Source organism: Elephantulus edwardii, unplaced genomic scaffold (assembly GCF_000299155.1).
Source record: "Elephantulus edwardii isolate Elephantulus edwardi_28Jun2011 unplaced genomic scaffold, EleEdw1.0 scaffold00005, whole genome shotgun sequence".
Lineage (NCBI taxonomy): Eukaryota > Metazoa > Chordata > Mammalia > Macroscelidea > Macroscelididae > Elephantulus > Elephantulus edwardii.
In genome coordinates, this window is record NW_006399755.1 from 17,208,297 (window position 1) to 17,219,697 (window position 11,401).

The window sequence follows — 11,401 nt, forward strand, 5'->3', positions numbered from 1 at the left end:
CATCTGAAAATAATAGGTCTGGATAAAAGAATCATTCTGGGTTTTAAAGGTTATTACTTTAAAACAGGAGGCCATACAATGGATTCTGAAAAGCATTCACATCTATGTTTAACTTTACGTTGTGATAGAAATGAAAGTTAACAGGGCGAGTTGGTTTCCATCTAACAATCTATGCACATTTTGTTTTATGACATTGATTGGAATCCCCACAAACTATTCTTCCCACTTCATACTTGTGTATTCGGTTTCCATTTTCCCTTCTTCAGTTTCTTCCTAAATTCTGAGATGCATCCTGGGTAAATGCTGCCACTATGATCATATACGGTTGACTGTTCGAAGGAGAGCATTCCTCCCACATGTTACTGATTAACTTACAAACCTGTGTACTGTGAGGCTGAAAGTTGAGTCATACGGCTGGGTCTAGGCTTGAAGGGTGACTAAGGGTCATAGGCTTGCAGTTTTTGCCAGTCTTTATGAGACAAGCAAACCTGGTATTATTACTATTATTATTATCATTTATGATTTTTTTTAAACTTACTATTGTACAATTTAAATTGGCTGTTATTTTCCTCCTGCTCTTCCACTGTGATCCTTTTTGTGTAGGCAACAGTGGTAGCTGGGCACCATCTAGTTCTTCTATTTTTAGGGTCATGGAGAATGAAGTTCAGATTGTTCAAAAGCATTAAGGTCTTTGATTTTCTTCACTGTTCTTTGCTCTGGATAGAGAGAGACCAACCAGTGCACCTCAGATGGCTGCTGAAAGCTTTTCAGACTCCCTGCCACTACTCACCAAAGCAGGATCTAGAACCCTGCCTCCGAGGAAAGGAATGGCTTCAAACCACTCCATCTCTGTGTGACTGCTGATGGCAGTCCTCTCCAGTTCCCATTTCCTCCCCTAGGACTTTATCCCTATGAACGTATAGTTTGTTTTTACTCAAGGACTTAATCAGGATTATTATTTACTTTTTTTTTTGGTAATGTTGGTTCAAATCCATTATAAATAAGATCTCATATACTTTTTTTTAACAAATGCAGATGAGATGCAACGTGTGTGCCTTGTGACAGCTGTTCCTGCTGTATTGTAAGAGCTTGTGCGTGTGTGCATGCTTATTTACATATTATCTTTTAATGAGGTCATTAGGCATTGGCTAAAAGTCCTCAATAAGACAGTAACACTGTATCACTGTCCTTACTTAACGAACGAGGAAGCCGCAGTTGCCGTGGCTGGGCAACATCCATCAGATCCCCAATTCAGAACTGGTCTCCTGATTTTCCTTCACAGTGTGAAGCCAGATAAAGAAAAGAAGAAGAATTTGTGGCCTCAAAACGGTCCCCATATTGCCAATGTCTCCGATGCAATCAGCCCAAGAATCTCTGTCACCTTGTCTTCAGGACTGTAATGCTCCAAACATGGAGGGCTCTAATATCATGGTCACTGTCAAGTTGACTAGGAAGGTCGGCTGCAGAGCCTCCCTTAGGTCTGTGGAATGTTCGATAGCTAAGAGGTCGGTGGCTAGCGTACTAAGCATTGCTATGGAATTGTCATCTGCATCCTAGACTGTGTATATCAAAACCAGAGAGACCACACTGAGGTGGGCAGGACTTGCTGCTTTACATCTGCTGATCAATTTACTCTTTATCCTCTTTTCATTACACAGATTTGCATTATACAGTGATGGACCAATTCAGAATTCGGTCACTAATACTTACATTTATGAAATACTTATTATGTGCCAAACCCTTTAGTATGGAGTCATGCTGCTAATTCAAACTCAGTGACTCTCTTGGGGGTTCAAATCTACCAACTGCTCCCAATGGAAAAAGATAGATAGTCTTCTTCTGTGTGATTTACAGCCTGGGAAAACCTGCTAGAGGGTCAACTATGAGTTGGTTCTAATTCAAAGGCAATGAGGGTTGTTGCTTTTTTTTTAGACCCTGTGATATGTCTTTCACATTTATTAATACATTTGATATTCACAATGAACCCATGGGATAGGTGTTATTCTCTGCTTCACTTTTTAAGTTGTGGATACTGAGGTCACAGTGCAGGCAGGCTATGGAACAAAACTTAGACATCAGCAATCTGCTTCTGAACACGACCCCATTGGGAGAAAGTGAGACAGCAAAGGTACAACTCACACCCTTCTAAAGCATCTATCTAAAGATAAATATAGAATGCTGTTGTTGTTGTTATCTGTCCTCAAGTCAGAACTGACTCCTAGCTGACTCTTCTGTGTGTTTTCAGAGGTTGTAAATCACATGTGAGAAGACTGTCCACTTTTCTCCCCTGGAGCAGCTGGGATTTGAACCGCCTGCCTTTGGTCTGGCAGCACAACTCGGTACCCATTAGAGCACCAGAGTTCCTTGAAATACAGACTTGCTGCTGTTGTTGTTGTTAGGTGATATTGAGTAAAATATGACTCATAGAGACCCTATGAACAAAATGATCTGAACCGTATCCTATCCTGGGCCATTCTGTCCTCTGCCATTCTCTTCATTCAAGATATACTTGACCCATTGCTGCAGACACTGTGTCACTCTGTCCGGATGAGGGTCTGTCTCATTGACCCTTCACCTTTCAAAGAGTGATGTCTCTTTCAAAGACTAGCCTCTTCTAGCAACGGGACCATTTATCTTCAAAGATCACTCTGGATGCACTTCCCGAAAGTGTATAGATGTAATAGTTCCAAACAATATGAAAATTACATCCAAGTAGTATCTCCAAATACAGAATAGTAAGCTAATCATTTGAGTTTAGTGACTCAATCACAATATCACAATTCTAGTAATTACATGCAGGATAAATTCTAGAGGCTGAAGTTTTATTACAGAGCAATCTTATCACTTTGGGGGAGAAGGGTGGAGTTAAAGTTTCTTTGTGGTAGAATGGTTATTGAACATTATGCTTCAAAGGATGAGCAGGAATTTCTGAGGCCGGTTTAGCGGCGCCACACTCCCCGCCCCACCCTACCACCACTCCCCTCCCTGGCAAGAGGATGCTGATATGTAGCGATCAAGGCAAAGAAGAGCGTGAATTGTTTAAGGAACTTTAATGAGCCAGTGTGGATGAGAGCAGAAGGGGAGAGGACCATGGTGCTGATGAGGTTGAGGAGACGGTCAACCAGTATCTGAACATTCACTGTCTCAGCTCAATAGTAATCATTGGAGGCAAGAAGATACTGCTACTGTCTCTCTTCTGTAGGCTGGGAAATGGGGAAGAAAACAGAAAGATTTGAAAGTCATCCTGCCAGAAACCTGTGTATGAGTTATTCTTATTCCCTGTCACCTGACCCTGGCTTTCTTTCAGCATTGCCTCTAGTGTTTCCAAAATAAAATTATACCAGCAACTCTTCCTATTTACTGCATTGGGAAAGTCTGCTGTCAAGGACCTCTCCAGAGTACTAAAGAGCAACAGTGTCAGTCTGGAGACTAAGGTGTGCCTGATCCAGGCCATGGTCTTCCCAATTACTTGCTATATATCAGAAAGCTGGACAATGACTAGGGATGATAGAAAGAGAATTAACACCTTTGAGCTGTGGACCTGGAAAAGAGGATTGAATATATCATTGACTGCTAGTAGAACAGGTTTATCCGGGAGAGGGGGAAAGAAGGCTGCTCCTTGGAGGCAAGGATTCTGAAGCTTTGTCTGACATAATTTGGGCATGTTGCCAAGAGAAACTAGTGCTTGGAGAGGGACATCATGCTTGAAAGTGTGGAGGGTCAGAGCACGAGAGGAAGATCCTCAATGAGATGTATTGACTCAGTGACTGGGGTAATGGGGTAGGTGTGTCTGAGATAATAAGGGTGGCTCAGGATAGAGCAGGGTTCAGAGCTGTTGTACATAGGATCACTATGAATCACAAGCAACTGGATGACACGTAACACCACCAATCTTTGCTTTCCTGTTTAAGTAATCAATTTCTCAAAACAAATGTTTGGAGCATCTATTACATTTTAGACATATAGAAATTGAAACATCAGAGAGACAAAGGAACTGGCCAGATTTCATACAGTGGATCTGAAGGAGCAGATTACTATTCACACGTGACTCTCCTCCCATTTCTTCCTACTGTCTTTGACTTAAGTAGGTGAAGCAATCAATGGAGTGGGCCACAAAAAGTGCCCAAAACACAAAGTCAAGAGGAGGACATAGAGAACATGCCCTTTGCTTACACTGTTCACCATACACATTAGCCAGAAAGAACTCTCCCGGCTCCCTCCCCACTCAACAGCGAGAGTCCCAGTTGGAAACAGCTGGTACTCAAATTGGGTAATTTGGGGAGAGTTTAATAAAAGGACTATTTACAAAGGTAGAGAGAGTAAAAAATGGAAATCTCTAGGGATTGTGCAAAACTCCAGAGCTAGTGAGAGCCAGGCTCCATTATTGCCTCTAGTTCTGAAAGAGTAAGCGGAAAGAGAGCGTGCTGTTCATTCCTGAGTAACACGTTAGGGCAGCAGCTAAGGGACTAAACACCCCAACACACGCTAATCCATCCTCTGATCCTCTACATGCTCCCAATTGGTCAAACTCAATCATACAGCAGACGGTAAGGGTGGTGTGGCACATGCCAGGCTGCCTCTCAAGGCAGAGTAGGTAGATTCAATGGAGAGAGGATATGTAGAGACATGTGGGAGAGATTCAGCACTACCTCTTCCAGGACCTCTCAGACATAGTCATTTCATGACATGTTAGAGCACCAGCAATCACCCAAACCACACCAAATGCACTGCCACCGGGTGGATTCAGACCCTATGGAGCAGAGCAGAAACTGCCCATAGGATTTCTGAGGTTGCAACTCTTTACAAACTGACCCCTCATCATTTTCCCATAGAGGATAAAATGAGCTCAAATGATCTGCCTTCCAGTTAGCTGGACTGTTAGCCCACTGCACAATCAGGGATCCTTCAAGCAATTGTAGGAAGACTGGTAAAGTCCTATTTGAGCAATTGTCCACAGCCGAGCTCTCCTTGCTGCCCACAGTGTACGGTCCACCGGGGCACCTGAGCTTCCTCCCTTCCCTGATCACACCCTCCAACCCCAGCTAGGCCGGAGAACCCAGCTAGAGTCCTGGCCCTCCACAAAGCTTTCTGAGTGCACTTGGTCACACGCCCTTCTCCTCAAACTGCCAGGACTGCCTGGACGCTCATCTGCATGTTTCACCATACCACCCAGCAATTAAGTCCTGGGGTGAAAACAGTAACACTCCTAAGCGGAAGTTTGGCAGTTTGAGTGCACTTAGAACCAGACCCTTATGAAATAATTCAAAGACCCAAACCTGCAATCAATCATCAAGTCAGTTCAGACTCCTGGTGACCTTCCTTCAGGTTTCTGAGGCTGTAAATCTTTATGAGAAGAGACAGGTCATCTTTCTCCTATGGATCAGCTGGTGGATTCAAACTTCCAGCCTTTTGGGCAGCTGCACACCATGCTACGTGCTACTCTATCAGAGCACCTTTCCAAAAGATTACGGCAGTTCTACCCTGAAACATATGAGGTCACCAAGAATCAACTTGGTAGTAACTGCAGAAAGAGTATCTTGAGAACGCGGCCTGGGTCTCATTTATTTCTAATGAGTAGAAGAATGACTAATGGACTGAAAAAAGAACACTATCTTTTATTGCTTACTGTGTGTGTGCCAAGTATTATGTTAAATGTTTTCATGTACTTTAGTACTGCCTGCATCAAAATCAAGGGCTAGGGAGAAAAAATTATTATCTATTTATTCAGTATTTACTACGTGCCAAGCAGGAGCCATAACAAAATACTTAACAATCTGTATGGCACAGAGACTCACAAACATTTCATGGCAGACAGGAGCCATAAAGCAGATGCATGGTTAGGTCCACACCCCTGGCTAAGGCTCAAGAATCTTTCCTACATTATTTTACTGAATCCTCGTAACACCAATTGAGTAGATATTATTGTCCTCCTTATACAAATGAAAAGGCACATAGAAGCTATGTTTGTGTAAAAGTTTCATTTCTGTCACAGAATCTGAGTGGTAAACTGAAATTCCTATCCAGGATTAGCTTACTCCAAAGCATATGCTTTAAACCTCTCACTGGTCTTTCTTATCATGCTATATTCCTGCATATTTGCTTATAAATCCCTTTCTTAGACTTCCACAAGGCTTGTATCTTCAAGTCTTACTTGCTTACATGTCATCATCCCCATTATAAAATCTTTCAGGAGCATTTCATTTAAAACAAACTCCCTGTCACTACTCCCATGTAAAAATTACTTTTCTCTGTCACATTTTAAACTATTCCTCGTACTTTGATGATGAAGCTGTTTTCATAGTCTTTGATTAAGCTGTCATGGAGCATCAGTCCTTGGAGGACATCACGATGAAAAAGGTGGGATTGAGTCTGTGACCACAACAATGGGCTTGAGCATGAAGAGATCATGAAGATGGTTTGGAGCTGCTGTTCAAAGTATCACTAGAAGTCAGAGTTGACTCAATGGTGTGCAAAAACAACATCAGACTGGTTAATTGTACGTATTAGTTAGGCTAGGCTATGGTTCTCAATGGTTTCACCAAATATTAGACTTCTTGCTGTCTCATAAAGGAATAGAAGAGAATAATGATGTAATTTCATGCACTCAATCAGTTGATAGAAATGTTTACTTAGGGAGTGATCTTTCTACCCTCAGGGAGCTCTGGTGGTTTAGTCTTAAAGACCTGCACTGCCCACCCAAAGGTATACAGTTTGAATCCACCAGTTGCTCCAACAGAGAAAGATGAACTATCTCCTCTCATGTGGTTTACACCTTATTAAAACCTGCTGGAGAGTCAACTATAAGTTTCAACATATTGGTACATGATCTCAACAACAACGTTTCCTAAACTATAGATATTTTGGCAGAAGTCACTTTCCTTCTCCTCTATGCTTTCTTCCTGTCACCTGACCTACAGATGTTGGGTTTAAGTCTGCAAAAATCTTCAGTCTGTAGCCTCACAATCCAGTGAAAAAAAATCTCTTGAACTCTTACTCACAACTGTATGCAAACTTCCATCATGGACACATCCTACACTGTCCACAGGGAACTAGGAAGAGATGATGTAATGGAGAAAGGGAAGACAAAGAAAGAGAGGAAGGAGAGAGTGAGACATCATGCTGGGAGGGGAAGAGAAAAGAAGGGAAAGGAAGAAGTGAAGGAGAAGAGAAGAGAAGAGAGAAGATGAAGTAAGAAGAAAGAAGTGAGCATGGAAAAGCTGGATCCCAGAGGGCATTTGACTCTCTAGAGAGGATGCTGTTTCAGAAGTAGCAGTGACTAGCTAGACTAGTGACACCACAGTCCAACCTATTGCCTTCTCCACAGTTCTACAACCATCTTTCATAAGACTGCTTCTTCCTGGGTCTCTGTGTATTGTTATGTGCTGCTGTCAAGTGATCTCCAGCTCATAACAACCGTATGCATGACAGATTCATGCAAACTAACCTAAACCTGAAAACCCAAACCCACTACACTCAAATGGAGTTTGACTCATAGTAACTGTCATTAGTTTTCCAAAGTCATACATTTTAATGGAGGGCGACTACTGATTTTCCCATGAAATGGCTGGTGAAGTTGAAACTGCCCAGCTTTTTGGTAATAGCCCAATGCATTAAGCACTACACTACCAGAGGTCCTTCTGGAGATGGTCAAATGCTATTTTTTTATAGCAAGATCTTAGATGAGGGGATCTCTTAAGAGGAGATTTGAAGAAAATGGAAGATGTGAATTTCCAAAAAAAATTACTGGAACAGAAAATAATCTGTGTTTTGTGAATAATGATGGGAAATAGCAATTCTAATTCCCATGACATTTTTTTTCTTTAATGAATTAAACACACACAAGTCAATAAAAATGCTGCCAAGCCTGGTAGGCATCATGCACATTCTTCTCAACTGGTCATTCTCCTATTTCTTGAAGTCAGTATCTCTATTAAAGTGGTACAACATTATGCAAAACAATAAGTAAAACTGTAACCTCAGGAAAGTCATGTAAAACTTGGCAATAGATAAGCACAACCAACCAAAATTGCATAGGGACAAAGGAAGGGACTCTCTCCTCAGTGGTTTGATAAAAAGGATCCACTGGCATTCTGAGAGGAATAAATCTTCATTCTATGGAACTGACTGATAGATTACAGGGACTAAGAATCCTAGAGAGAGTTTGGTGGCATAGAAATTTGCGCTGCTAATCCAGAGTCTGAGGTTAGCAATCTATTTGCATGCAGTTTACAGCCTTGGGAACCCAGTGTAAGGAAGGGTCAGCTATGAGTCAGAATTAAAAGCAGAGAGAGAGAGAAGTGTCCCAGAGCTCACCTACTGTGTGTCAGTAGTAACACTGACTGTGTAGGACACAATTCAACCTATAATGCTGGTGAGTATAGCTGGTAGTCAATCTATGCCAATTCAGCAACGAATTGTCAAGTGCCCCTGCAGGACCTTGAGTAGTAACCATCTCGGAGGGGAAACGAGCGGACAGACATGCTTGCACCAAGCTGTAAGCTAAGACCTCAAATGACACAGAGTAAGCTTTCTATTAGTGCTTAGGTAACATAAGACAACATGTGATGTCTAAAAGTGTAAAATGAGATATCCTCAAAGGCCAAAGTCTATCTTACATCAAAAGTAGGTAAGTCAATTGCAAACACAACCTGCAAGTACCAGAGTCAGATGAGGACCCAGTGAGCAGGGTTGGTCAGCAAACGTTTTCTGTCAAGGGCCTGATTGTATTTTGGCCTTTGCAGGCCAAATGGTATCTGCTGCAACTACTTAACTCTGCTATGTGGTCTACAATTCATCCTAGGTAGAGTATAGATGAATTAGCATGGTTGTTTGTCAAAACTTTATTTACAAAACCAGAAAGAGGGCTGGGTTTAGGACATAATTAGCAGACTCCTGCTCTAGCGTAAAAAGAAGCCTTGGTGGTATGTATGGTGGTTAAAGTGCTTAGCAGGTAACCAAAGGTCTGCAGGAAAGATGTGGTTGTCTGCTTGCATAAAGATTACAGCCTTAGACAATCAAAGCAGTGGTTCTGCTATGCCCCACAGGGTTGCTGTGAGTTGAATTCAGCCTGATGGCAGAGGGCTTTGATGGTTTGGATTTCATTTAATGATCTTACTCTTATGGAGCTGGAAATTCCAGACGGATTCACTCAAGGATTGGCTACTACTAAATAATAAGGAAAGACCCAAATTTAAATATACTGGGTCTTTACATACAGTTTTCCATGCAACCAAATATAGGTTCATGTATCTTATTAACAGTAATTTTTTCTCTAAAAATCTAACAAATCTTATGAGTCAAGCACTGAGTAAAGATTAAGATATATTTAAATGTCTCATTCTTATCACAATCCTGATTTAAGTTCTATTATATCCTGTTGGGAAGCAGAAGTGGTATCCACTTTGTAAACAACATGCCTCTGGAAACTCTAAGAGGCTTCAGGTCTTGTGTCAGGTCGCACTGAGTCAACAGCAATCAACAACAACAGCCACATATCATGTTGTGGTTGTGTACGGTAGGGTCGGAGTTGACCTATGGCTGACCCGCTGGCGTGTTTTCAGAGGCGGTTAAACATACGCGAGGAGATTGCCCATCATCCCACAGAGCAGCTTGTGGCCTTGAACCGTGGGCCTTCAGGACTGCAGCACACCTTCTTGCTGCTAGGCTAGGCCACCACAGTTCTTAGGTCACCAGAGCTATAGCATATGTATCTGAAAACCCTATGAACACAGTAGCTGCAGCAACAAGCTTGAGTGTGTCAGAGATTGTGAGGTTGGCACAGGATAGAACAGGATTTAGATCTGTTGTTCAGAGGGTCACCATGAATTGTACCTGACTCGCTGGCACCTAACAATAACCAGAGCAACATCCTATATTTAGAAAAGCAGGGGACCAGCAGAAGAAAGAGATCTTCAACAAGATGGATTGACACGGTTTTGCAACAACGGGCTTAAGCCCATTTGAGACTGTGAAGCGGCACAGTACCAGGCAGACTCCCTTCTCTTGTACGTGGGATTGCTGTTGAGTCCGAGGTAACTCGATGGCACATAATAATAATAACATTGCTCACTTTTCACAGATCAAAAAGCAAAAAGTTTACAAAATTTGTATAGTGTCATTAGGGAGTTTTAAAACTCTGTCTAAGCTAATACATGGCCAAATAAAGATTCAATGACAGTCTGACTCCACAGCCCATACTTTAAACCTACAGCCTTGTCTGCATCTCTGCCCAATCACACAGCCCCCATTCCTTTCAAAGGCCAAAATTTACTGGATGGACATGTACTATATATAGCTTACGTGCCAGTTGGCTTTTCTGGCCATCAGCAGCTCCAAGAAACCTTGGCTTCGGCCCCCTATTTAACAGCCTGTGAACATCCATTACCTTCTCCAAGAGTCTTCTGAACCACTAATGATTTATTCCTCACGCCAGTGCTGGGACCAGAGTAAGATGAATGAGTTACCGCAGGTGCAAAATTACAGGTGGGGAGCATGAGAGGCACTAAAACACTATTAATCAAGGCAAACCACATTTTAATTCAATGCTTTAAAAAATCTAAAAATGAAACGGAACTCTGGTGGCCTAGTGACAAGAAGCTGCACTGCCATCCCAGAGGTACGGGGTTCGAATACACCAGATGCTCTGCTGGAGAAGAATGGGCAGTTTCCTCCTGTACCAATTTGATGGTACACACACAAAAATAATAATATTTTTTTTTTATAAAATTTTTTAAAAAATGAATGGAAAAAAGTCTTGAAAAGAATTGCCATTTTAAATAAATACTGTATCAGTATTGAACCAGGCTCCAGGATGGCTCTGTATAGTGATCCTGTCATGATTTAAAATGTTAATTTTCTTTTTCTTCATTCGTGGACATTTCAGTTATTAATTTTCATTTTTATGGAATATTGAGTTACAATATTACTTATTGTGACTATAGAATCTTTTGAGTCACTTTAAATCCCTGATGGTTATTGCTGTTATTGCCTCACTATTTTACTCCTAGCCTCAGTCGTGTGTCAGGCTCAAAAACATACACTCCAGCTCTGTGTTCTTTCTTGGGAAGACCTTATGTTCATGTCTCCAGTGGCCCCACTCATTGTCAAATTGAAACCTATCAACTTGACAGAGCATTTTCCCTTGGGAGATCATGTGGCGGTTCCTCCATTCTAATGCCTGGAGTCTCACTTTCAGACTCTTCAAAGAATCAGCATATGCTACAAGAAGATTTAGCTCAAGATATTCCCACTAAAGCAAAGCTCCAGTGACCTAATGGTAAAGAGTTATATTACCAACCCAAAGGCGTGTGACATAAATCCACTAGATACTCCTGAGGAGAAAGGTGGGTGATCACCTCCTGTGCAATTTGCAGCCTCTGAAAAACTACTGGGGGCTCAGCAA